The 12,497-nt window shown below is 38.4% G+C and overlaps 1 long non-coding RNA gene across 1 annotated transcript in view; it reads right to left on the minus strand.

The window, feature by feature from the left end:
• Positions 1–1,121: 1,121 nt before the first annotated feature.
• The window catches only part of LOC112448761 (uncharacterized), a 244,102-nt gene continuing 232,726 nt past the window's right edge, over positions 1,122–12,497 (minus strand). Inside the window, exon 4 of the long non-coding RNA XR_009496394.1 lies at positions 1,122–3,311. This is a non-coding gene — a long non-coding RNA (uncharacterized lncRNA). The remainder of the gene's footprint in view (positions 3,312–12,497) is intronic.

Below are 12,497 nucleotides of genomic sequence, written 5' to 3' on the forward strand. Positions count from 1 at the left end.
TATGAGTCTCACAGTAAGGTCTTCATGAGATAGAAATCAAATTCACGATTGGTCAAGTGTCAAGATCCCCCGGCTTCTGGCTTTTTGTCAGAAACTTGGAACTAACCCCAAGATTAGTTCTGCTCCTGGGTATGTAGTCCTCTTTCTATACCTACCTTGGCTTTTGAATCACCAATATTCAACTTAGTGTATTCCACTGTGCTGGTCTTTTTGGCCCACAGCCACCCACAACTGTTGGTATAGGAAAAATATTAACAAACAAATATTCATTAAGCACTGTTGTCTAATATAAATTTAATATTTAAAAGGAAAATATTCTCTTCCACACATTTTCTTTTCAATACCTCTTACATTATACTGTAGTCATAAACTCTACTTATGTGGTCCCAAGACTTTATGTTTCAGGAGAAACGCAGTAACCTTGTTTTACAGAATACAGAACCTGCATTTCTGTATGTGTGTGTGAGCCAACACACACACACATACACACACACACACACACACAGCTCAACATGACCATGACCACCACCATCGCTGGGATGAGTGTACAACTTGCAAAACAAAATACCAAGTGCTCTTACTCACAAGACAGCTAAAAAACCAGATTGGAAAGAAACATTCATCAGAATAAACTGCAATGAACAAAACATCATAAAATGTTTGAATATGATTTTAACACCATAAAATGAACCTTTATACTTAGTTTTGTTTGAGATACTTTTGTCTTTAAAATTTGATGATGTTTTTAAGAGGCAGGAGTAGGGAAGAAAGCTGTAAGTATTACACTGTCCCACATACACTTCCCATTGAATAGAACCAAACTTCTTACTAGCGCTCTTCTGTCTCTCCCATCATTTCACCATAACACATAATCAGATTCTCAAGAGACTTCTCAGGAAGCCTGTACAATTCTTAGAAAATCACAGCATGCATTTGATATAATGGAAACCATGCCTACCCCAAAACCGGGGTTTTTTTAAATTATTTTAATTGGAGGATAATTATTTTACAATACTATGGTACTTTTTGCCATACATTGACATGTATCAGCCATGGGTGCACGTGTCCCCACATCATGAACCCCCCTCCCACCCCACCCCACCCCTCTGGGTTGTTTCCAGAGCATGGTCTTTGAGTGCTGTGCTTCATGCATCGAACTTGTACTGGTCATCTCTTCTACATATGGTGATATACATGTTTCAATGCTATTCTTTCATATCATCCCACCAAAAGCATAAGTTTGTAGTGAACGCAGACCTAGGGTTAGCTTCTGGCTCCAGCTATGAAAATTTAGGCTTCTTACTTCTTTAGACCTCAGTTACTTTATCACCAAGGTGGGAAAAGTTGAAGCCATCTGAGTATTATATTGACTATAAGTAAAAATATGGAAGAACAACAGTTTTTTTTTTATAATAGTCTGCATACAAATTCATAGTTCTTCACCTGAGCAGCTTCTGTACATTTTAATTATATAATGCTTAATATCATTGAAATGTGTTACATAAGTGCTTTGGTTAAGTAGGTCTCTTAAGATGACTAAATGAAACATCATCTCTGTCCCTCTTCTGGTTAATTTTCAATTATTTTCCCTTTTGATTTTGGGTAGTAACTCATAGTTATTTATTCTTTAAAAATCACCTGAGGAAACCAGAGGATTTGTTTGTACTTAGTTCCTAACATAATTAAGATTCAGATAATCTGCTAAGCTGGCAACCCCAAGAGAACATAAAGAAAGAAACGTGATGAATAAGGCATCTTTTCCCTGTTTGATCACATTTTCAGCAAAACAGCAAAATTCAGCACTGCTTAGCAGCTTACAATTTTTAACAGTTTATATTTGTAACAGAAACAGGAAACTATTTCCAAAACCTCTATTTTCCCTTTGTTGAAACCAAGTCTGTAATTCTAACCAGTTACATGTAAATAACATTTAGGGAAGCAACAGTTAAGAAGATATAAAATAAGTGATTAGATCATTGTTGCAGTGAGGGGGGTATAAGAAAAATTCAAACATTATACTGGTCCTCTCCTTTAATTTTCCCTTCTGTTGATAAACCTCTTTTAGGTCAGTTATAAAAATACTAGACAGATACAAGCCTAGTTAAAACAAAAGTTAAAACATCCCTTCAAGGGATGGGCATTATCTGCTTTTACCACCTGAATAATAATCTCAATAGATTTGCTGAGTTAGAAAGAGTGACCTTTATCCACTCACTCCATACAGAAATTTCTTCTGTAACAAACCCCAACCACTTCAACGAGGGAACCATATTAACCTCCTTCCAAGCAACCCATCCCATTCTGATATAGTTCTTAAGCTCAGGTCAAGCTCAGGAAAACTAGTGCCTAAAAATGTTACTATAACTAGAAAGCTGCTTCACTTCACAGACAGGGTCTGGATAAAGGCCTCAGGAGGACATACAGGGAAAAAAAGCCGGCTTCTGGATCTCCCCTGATTCCCAGATAGCTGCCTGTTGGCAAGGCCTTAGGCAATTCTACCACAAGGAGATGGTGGTTTCTCTGAAGATGCTCATTCTCAGAAGATAGGACGCGAAGGTCAAGAGGACTTTCATCAGCTCTAAAGGGTGGTTTAGCACAGTATTTGAGTCAGAACTTCAAAGGCAAAGAGAGTTCCCTGCCCCCTCTCTGTTATCCTGCTTAGTTTAGTCAGTATCCAATTACTCAGTTGGCACCTGAAGCTCGTGGAGCCCAATCCTAGACCAATAGCACATGACACCTGAAACAAGGTAGCCCCCTCGGCATCACCTTATTACCCTTCGTAAAGGAAAGACCCACTCAGGTGACTTCTTTTTGACCAACAGAGAACAAACTGGGGAAACTTGTGCAGTAGAACCAGCTTCATTGCCTGCTGGCTTAATAATTAAGATAACTGGATATTAACTAGAGTTATTATGATGATCCTTTTGCAGCATACACAAATTTCAAATCATTATGTTGTACACCTGGAATTAATATAATGTTTTATGTCAACTATACCCTAACTTGCTCACGTGAATTCTCTAATGAAAATTTACCTCTGATGTTTATCAATCAAGTACAGCACCCATGTCTTATTCATCTTTGTACCCTCAATGTCCAGAGATGCTTCTAGCACATAGCACATACTTGGCAAACACTGGCTGACCTAAGTGAAAGATTAAAATGTATTCAAGGACTAACCTTCAGATGCATTTCTTCATGTCAGGCATTATCAGAAGCACAGGTTCTCTGCACATTTTTTCCACATCTGCAATAATGTTTTGTACCCAGCGATTTGCAGAAAGCAAGCCTGAAGAGATTCCCAACCTAAGCTGTTCAAAAATAGAAGAAAAATGAGACTTGAGGAAAATGAGGAAAAATGAGACATTCTTTGGCATTCATTCACTTGATGTATGTGCAATAGAATGCTTTGAATTTATATAATATTTAGGAAGTTGCTCAAACAGGATCTAGTTAATAAAAGCACAATTTCACACTGAAGCTCCACATGGATAGTTGTGGAACTAGGCTAAAATTTATCTCTCATTCTGACTTCTCCTTAAACCAAGCAAGTTGCAACAGTATGGCTTAAAAATCCAAGGCGTGCTTTACACTGGTGACTTGAAAGGTATGTAGAAATTATAGGTAACAATAGGTTTTCAGGGATCATTTAGCCTCTTTAAGTGGGTATATCAAAAGCACATCAGAAGGGAGTGTATATGTAAGAGAGAGAAAAGAAAGAAAAAGAGGAAAAAGGAGTAAAGAGAAAGAAATAGTCCTTAGAAGTTTAGGCTTATGAAAAAGTTCAAAAAGCAAAAGAGATTAGCAACTTTGTTATTGTCTACTGTACATTCAACATACATATATTAATAGCTACATCATTGGTTGGGTGAGGGTAAGGGATTGTTGATGAAAATGAAAAGAATTCCTAATGCCAACCTTATTGTTTTTAACTTGATAAACATTGTCTAAAGGAGCTCTATATAATTCTTTAAGTAGATTTTGTGGTTTCTCCTTGTTGGTATCATATGGTTGGTTTCCTATGAGTCAGTTTCACACAAGTGGACTCCAGCTTGTTTGGGGAAAAACTCACAGATCATACTGATCTAAGCATGATCCATTTGCAATAACTGCCACATGGTAGTTGCTCAACAGAAACACTTAAGTGACAAATGTTGCTGAAATCACATTTTTCTTCTCTAGGCATAATCGGGAAAGTTATTCTCATTACTTCTCAATTGATCTCCTATAATTTTCTATCTTGTACATTTCCATCATAATAACCTGCATTTACTTTAGTGTCTTCTGCACATCTGAAGGCTCCTGTCCTTCAGATCTTGTCATCTTGAATCATCATAAAGAATATATACCTTAGAAACAGGGACTATATCTCCTTTTTCTTTTCATGACCCAGTAGTTTGAAGATGAAGAATCATCTTCATCATTCAAAGATGATGAAGTTTGCAGAGTAGAAAACTGGCAAAAGCCCATATCCTCATTCCAACCATGCAGAGGCTGAGGCTTTCATGCTCTTACATAATTCCAACTGCTGTGACTGTTCTAATAGTAAGTGCTGAATTCCACCTGAGTTAATCAGAAACTTTCTCCTTAGAGTTTGAATTCTAAAAGTAGAGACATTTTTAATGCAAAATATGTAAGATGTGGACACACGTGTTCCATATGATCAAGTTTCCAGTCACAAGGATGACCTGGACTGAAAGAATAAGGCAAGACACAAAGAGGCAGATAATGGAAATGCTAAGAAAGATAATCCTCAAGACATTCAAATCCTTGGCTGCCATCATGTCTATGGTTCAGGCAAAACCCTGACATTCCTGTGGTTGGTTTATTTCATTCATTCAGTAAATATTCAGTGAGCACTGACTATATGCCCAGCACTTTGCTAGGCACTGAAGATGCAACTGTGAGCAAAACAGAGATGTTCTCTGCCCTGGCAGAGCTGCTGAGCCATTAAATCTACATCATCCCCCTATCCCTACACCATCATCACACTTTTAGTTTGAATAACATCCAAAAGAATGCTAATCTCAGCTGTTATGAATTAAACTTCTGTGGATTTGTCTGTGACATTAAACAATTTTATGCAAAATTCATTTTTCAAACTAGGTAACCAACAAATTTTGTCTTTTGATTTATGCCTGAGTTGCTTAAAATTTCCCTAAAAACTAGAAAATCCTCTTCTGACTTACTCAGCACCTAAGAAATCTCAAACTTCTAATTCTTAAAAAATAAAATTCTTATTTAAGTATAACAAGAAGCAACAGTTTTGCTTCAAGCAATATTATTTCATTTCCCTACACCAACTATTCAGGAAACTGATATAGAATTTTACCTTTTGTTCTCAACCTGGGTTCTTTCAAAATAAAACATAAAACTCTATGCCTGTAGGTAGTGTTAGATCATATCTTCCAGGCCTTCCTAATTCTGACATTTGAAAATAATAATGATAATGACATCTATTTTTGACCTTAGGTAAAGAAAAACTAGTGCATCTTCTACAATGTGATCTTGGCAAACTCAGATATGAAGTTACTCACCAGCATGGGGCCCAGCAAGAGGAATGCAGAGGTTTAGTCACGAAATCGTGTCTGACTCTTTCGTGACCCCATGGACTGTAGCCTTCCAGGCTCCTCTGTCCGTGGGGTTTCTCCAGGAAAGAATGCAGATGTGGGTTGCCGTCTCCTTCTCCAGGGGGCTTCCTGACCCAAGGATTGAACCTGTGTCCTCTGCTCTAGCAGGCAGATTCCTTACCACTGAACCACCAGGGAAGCCTGGGGAGTGCAGAGGATGTGAAAAAAACATCCCTTCATCAGGACAGTGTTCTGGGATCCCCTACTGCCTGCCTCTGCCTTTCAGGCTGATCCTTCATGACGCACGGCTGGGAAGAGTTCTCAGGGGAGACTCCCACACTGAGCCCACCCTGGGACACTCAGTCTCTCACAGCCACCGAGCAGGTACTTTCCAGGACTGCAATTTCACGATCGGGGGCTGACAACCCGCTTCTCTTCCCCAGCTGAGCTCTGCCTCCCCACCACCACACACACAAAAAATTAAAATAGGACTTCTTACCAGCTGAGATCTATCACACATGGATCCTAAGCAATGAAGGATAACTATACACTTTCCCATATTCTTTACATTCACTGCATTTCTCTGCTGTGTAATTTCTCTTGGGTGTAATATGGTTAGAATTTCTTCTGGTGGCTTTGCCACATAGATTATATTCATAGAGTTTCTCTCCAGGTTGAGTTGGTGCCTGCTGATTGAGGGGTAAGTGTTAATTAAAGACTTAGCACTACCATGGAATATCACCGTAACCTTGATGAAACCATTTAATTTCCCCAAACTCAGTTCCCTCACCTATAAAAAGGGAGTCATCTTGGTACCTATTATAAGGTCTTCAATGATGACTAATGCAACAATATACATATTTAACACACTGACTAACACTTGGCCATAGATATTAACTATCATCATTATCATCAAAATCATCGTTATTAACTTCTTCATCATCCTAATAGCTTATGGTGAATGGTGTCAGATTCTTGATATCTGAAGAAGAAGATTTAGCTTCAGGACCAGGGACCAGACTTGATCACTCAAGAGCTTTTGTGTAGCAGAGTTTTATTAAAGTATAAAAAGGAACAGAGAACGCTTCTGACATAGACATCAGAAGGGGGATGGAGAGTGCCCCCCACCGCTAGTTTTAACAAGCCGTTTTATGTCTGTTAGAAAGTTATTAATCAGATAAGAGAGATACCTCAAGGTTGACAGAGTTTCACCAGGTCCCTCTCCCACAATATGCATTTTTGAGATAGGATGGCACAAAGTGTATCATTTCCCAGCCATAAAACAATTAATATGAATACTGGTTTGTTGAACTATTACCAGCCAAAAGTTAGTCTTAGGTGGAACCATTTTGAAGAAAGGTAAATTCCAAAGCATATTCCAAAGAAAGGCAAATTCCAATACATAGTTTCATTAACAGAGCATAAGAAAAACGCATTTGTTAGCTCAAGGCTTGAGAAACATTCAGTTCAGGTGGAACCAGGTGTCATAGCAACACAGAATTTTAAGAGACACTTGCAGCCTATTTCCTCCATTTGGAGACCCCTGGCTTTCCTACCTGTTACCCTCTCAATCCTCACCTAAGACAGTCTCTCATTTTACAAACTAATAAATTGTTTTAGAGCAGCTTTTCTTAGCATTGTTACTGATAAACTGCAATCACTTAGAACATGAGTATTTTTAATAGTATTAGATTGATGTCTGACCATTTTTATGCACATTTGTATGCATTTTTATATGATTCAATTTAATACTACTGTTAAGATGATTTAAAGTATAAATTAGGGTACATTGAGGTTTAAGTCTGTAGTAATATGAATCTTTCATTCCTATATTTGTTATGCTTGTGGTTCTCTACCCAGTGGCCCAGGCAATGGTATTTGTAAAGCTCCCCAGGTGATTAAAAGGTCAAGACTTCTTACACTTCCTTGTGTTTAAGAGAATCACTGCTTTCTGCCTTCTCATCTGGGAAAGAAATGAAGGCCATCAATAGGCCTCCAGGAAACTTCATTGGTTTAACCCAATGATCCTCAACCCTGGGAATGATTAGAATTACCTGGGGAGGACTTAAAGTCCAGATCTCAACCAAGACCATGTAAATCATGTAATCATATTGATTATAAGTTATTGTTTGTCAACTACCTCACTTCTAAAACAAACAAAATGCATTATCCCCAATAGCTATGATACGAAGCAACTTTTTTTTTTCTTTCTTACCACAAAGAGTACGGTGAGTACTGTGCTGACTTTTCCAGTAAGTTTAAATCAGGATTTGTGTACATCCAAAAAGAATTTTTAGCATATCTTTTGAATCTGCTGTGGACAAGTGGATTGAGCATATTCAAAATAGATGCAAGGGAGCCCTTATGCAACTGTTTAGGAAAAATCTTTTTTTTTCTTCTGTGTACAAATAGGGATTCATTATTATCTCAAGTATCAGATGACAATGACCCTGTAAAAAACAGCAGAGGAAATATAACCCTATTATATTGATATGACTATTCATGTGGCTTAAAACTTTCAAAAAATTAAAATCATGGCATCCCATCCCATCACTTCATGGCAAAAAGATGGGGAAACAATGGAAATAGTGACAAACATTATTTTCTTGGGCTCCATAATCACTGCAGATAGTGACTGCAGCTATGAAATTAAGAGACAAGCACTTGCTTCTCGGAAGAAAAACTATGACAAGCCTAGACAGTATATTAAAAAGTAAAGACATTATTTGCCAACAAAGGTCCATCTAGCCAAAGCCATGGTTTTTCCAGCAGTCATGTATGGATGTGAGAGTTGGGCTGTAAAGAAGGCTGAGTGCTGAAGAATTGATGCTTTTGAATGGTGGTATTGGAGAAGACTCTTGAGAGTCCCTTGGACTGCAAGGAGATCAAACCAGTCAATCCTAAAGGAAATCAGTGCTGAATATTCATTGGAAAGACTGATGCTGAAGCTGAAACTCCAATACTTTGGCCACCTGATGCGAAGAGCCAACTCATTGGAAAAGACCCTAATGCTGGGAAAGATTGAAGGCAGGAGGAGAAGGGGAAGAAAGAGGATGAGATGGTTGGATGGCATCACCGACTTGATGGACATGAGTTTGAGCAAGCTCTGGGAGTTGATGATGGACAGGGAAGCCTGGCGTGCCACAGTCCATGGGGTTGCAAAGAGCTGGACACGACTGAGTGATATAACTGAACTGTCTTTAAAAATTCTGTTTTACCCATAATTGATTTTAGCATCACGTTAAAAACCAAATGATTACTTCTAAGTCCTGGATACAGTTCATCTCTTCACCATTACACAGCAGTTTCAAAATTTGGTGTTAGGGCTTCCCTGATATCTCAGTTGGTAAAGAATCCACATGCAATGCAGGAGACCCTGGTTTGATTCCTGGGTTGGGAAGATACACTGGAGAAGGGATAAGCTACTCACTCCAGTATTCTTGGGCTTCCCTTATGGCTCAGCTGGCAAAGAAAATGCCTGCAATGCAGGAGACCTGGGTTCTGTCCCTGAGTTGGGAAGATCCCCTGGAGAAGGGAAAGGCTACCCTACCCACTCTAGTATTCTGGCCGGGAGAATTCCATGGATAGTCCATGGGGTCACAAAGAGTCAGATACAACTGAGTGACTTTCACTTTACCCTCCTTATAACAGTTTCAAAATTTGGTGTACTTGTTTTTTTTGTTTGTTGCTTGTTTAAATCTGGGTTCATTAAGGAAAATGTGCATATGAAATACTTTTTAAAGCTCTCCAGAGATCAACTTTATCAAAATCAATGTTTATACTCCTTGAGAGCTAACCAAGCCTTCATGAACTTTTTATAGGAGAGATAACCTCTGATATTGACAAGAGTAAACCACCATGAAAATTAGGCTTTAACGACAGTTTTCTGCTTTCTTTCTGCAAGACAACACTTTACTCCATTTTTTTTTTTATATAGTACTAAATGTTTCCTAATGTAATACTGGGCATCCCAGGTGGCACAGTGGTAAAGAATCTGCCGGCCAAGGCAGGAGACCCAAGAGATGTGGGTTCGATCCTTGGGTCAGAAAGATCCCCTGGAGTAGGAAATGGCAACCCTCTCCAGTATTCTTGCCTGAGAAATCCCATGCACAGAGGAGCCTGCTGGGCTACAGTCCATGGGGTTGCAGAGTCAGACACATCCAAGTGCACACACACACACGCACACACACAATGTACTATCAGGGGATGGAGAAGAGTCAGGGGAGGGAAAAGGCAGTAGATTCTGGCCTACAGCATTTTTAGACAGCAGCAATTTATTTTCTCCATAGTTCTCATCCCACACTTTGATAAAGTTAGAATATTGTTATTAGACTTGTTATTGATCCAACAGGCATTGAATGACTTTGGAATTAAGAAAATAGACATAACATTTTTTCTGTAATTCTAAATGATACTTAGTAATTGTTTGAGTGAGACATATTTATTTTTATGAGTCTTTAAATTCTGTGATATAAGTCATTTGACCAAAAGTTCTTAGGCACTAGAGGTAATCTCTGACTTTGTTTGTTTGTTTGTTTTTGCAGTGAAAGGAATGTGACTAAAATAGTTCTCCCCATCTCTGAATGCAACAAGTATGCATACTCTATTTCATTTACTCATTTTAAAAGGTGATCTATTTACTATCTTTCCTTGACTTGAGAGTTAGGAATCAATAGGCACGTGATTGGAAAAACATCAGTGACGTAGGGACTTGAACTGAAATGACTGCTGTGAAGCAATCTAAAAATAAACTAATGTCGGTTTTCTAATTCAAATGCAATCTTTACTCACTGTTTTATGATTCAAATGTTCCTTTGAAACTAAATTAATTTTTTTCATCTTTGCAGGATGATTGATGGTTAGGCTTGTATTCGTAGTCTGCCTAAATTACAAGTTTACATATCACTGACGACCCTCTGTGATAGTGACACTTTTATTGATGAAACTCAATGCCCTATTAACAAGTAAGGGTGAAATATTATGTGTATATAAATTTGTAAATAAAAGAAACAAGTGACTTTGATGGAATAATCTAAAACAAACACTTTTTTCAAAGATGAAGCAGAAAGAGCATCCCTTTGTGACTGCTAAGTTTAATGAAACAGGCTCACATCCTCCAAACAGTACAGAGAGTAAATAAAAGCCTATCACATTTGCCTTGTTCCCCAAATGTGTCCCTGTTTTATTACTTACTTTAAGCTTTCCTAGCACCTCAGTTTCTCCACAGTCTCCACCTGCATACACACTTACAGATCACCCCTTTATTGACTTCATGCTGCTGCTGCTGCTGCTGCTGCTAAGTTGCTTCAGTCGTATCCGACTCTGTGTGACCCCATAGACGGCAGCCCATCAGGCTCCCCTGTCCCTGGGATTCTCCAGGCAAGAACACTGGAGTGGGTTGCCATTTCCTCTCCAATGCATGAAAGTAAAAAGTGAAAGTGAAGTCGCTCCGTCGTGTCCGACTCTTAGCGACCCTATGGACTGCAGCCTTCCAGGGTCCTCCATCCATAGGATTTTCCAGGCAAGAGTACTGGATACCCTAGGCCTAATTTTCCACTCAACTTTTCTTCAGCTATCCAGAGACTCATTGTTTGGACTCTTACAGGAACCAAGTTCCGTCTGTTCCAAGGACCTGAATGTTGCCACAAACAGAGTGTTTTGCGAACTTCAGGGGAAACACGGGCTGAATCATCCCATCCCACTCACTCAAGTTACAAGGGATCCCAGCTGATTATTTATGTTTGAAAGGTCAGGAAGACACAGGAAAGAAGAAACATGAGCAAAAGAAAGGAACAAATAAATTATGTACATATATTTAGGACTGGTAAATCCATCATGGCAGGTCTAATTTTTACTGCAAACAAAAAGGACATTAAAGAATTTGGAGAAGATACAAAGGCTCATGATATTTCACTGTTTTTTTCTGAAAACATTTTCTGAATCTGTATTACATTTGGAAAAAGAGAAATTATCTCATTAATATATCTACGTTTTAAATTCAATACCTTCCAGACCCTCCCCAAGCAAAATCAGCTAAGGATTCTGAAAGTCATACTTATCTTTATTCAATCATCTGTGTGTGTGTGTGTGTGAGCACAGTAATGTCCAACTCTTTGCGATCCCATGGACTGTAGCCCGCCAGGCTCCTCTGTCTGTTGGATTCTCCAGGCAAGAATACTGGAGTGTGTTGCCATTTCTTCTCCATTATTCAATCTTACTTACAATCATTTCATATCGTGTTATCTATACTGATTATTGAATAAGTGCAAAAGAACATTTATAATATATGCAATAAATATATGAATCTCCAAGCTGCTACCTGTCCTGGGCTTGAAAGATAAAATATGGCCAGTATCTTGATGCTCCTGTGTGCTCTCGTGTGAGCTCCCACCTGCTGTATGTCTCATAGACTTGCTACCACAAATTCTGTGCTTATTACTTCCATATTTCTCTTTGTGGTTTTATCACATATGGTTGTATAATAACATAACATAATATTTATTTTGCATTATTTACACTTTATTTAAATGGCATAATTCTTCTGAAGATGGTCTATTTACTTTAAAATGATAATTTATACAGGTTGACTTGTGTCGCTGAAATGCATTAATTATCAGTTCTGCATCGTTCTACCATAGAATTAGCCAACTGTCAGTTCAGTTGGACATTTGGATTGCTTAAAATTTTTGCAATTACAAACACTGCAGATACAAACATCTTGGCTCACATGTGCAAGAGTTTCTCTTGGGCATGTGCCTAGAAGGGGAAACCCTGGGCCACGGGGTTAGCACAAGTCTTTAAGTTTACAAGGTAATATCGAGTGGTTTTCCAAAGAGGTTTTATCAACATATTCAGTCTGTCAATTAATGAAAGATATGGGTTAAAATATTCCACTGTGACAGTGAATTTAACAAATTCTACTTGTAG

Source organism: Bos taurus, chromosome 11, assembly GCF_002263795.3.
Source record: "Bos taurus isolate L1 Dominette 01449 registration number 42190680 breed Hereford chromosome 11, ARS-UCD2.0, whole genome shotgun sequence".
Lineage (NCBI taxonomy): Eukaryota > Metazoa > Chordata > Mammalia > Artiodactyla > Bovidae > Bos > Bos taurus.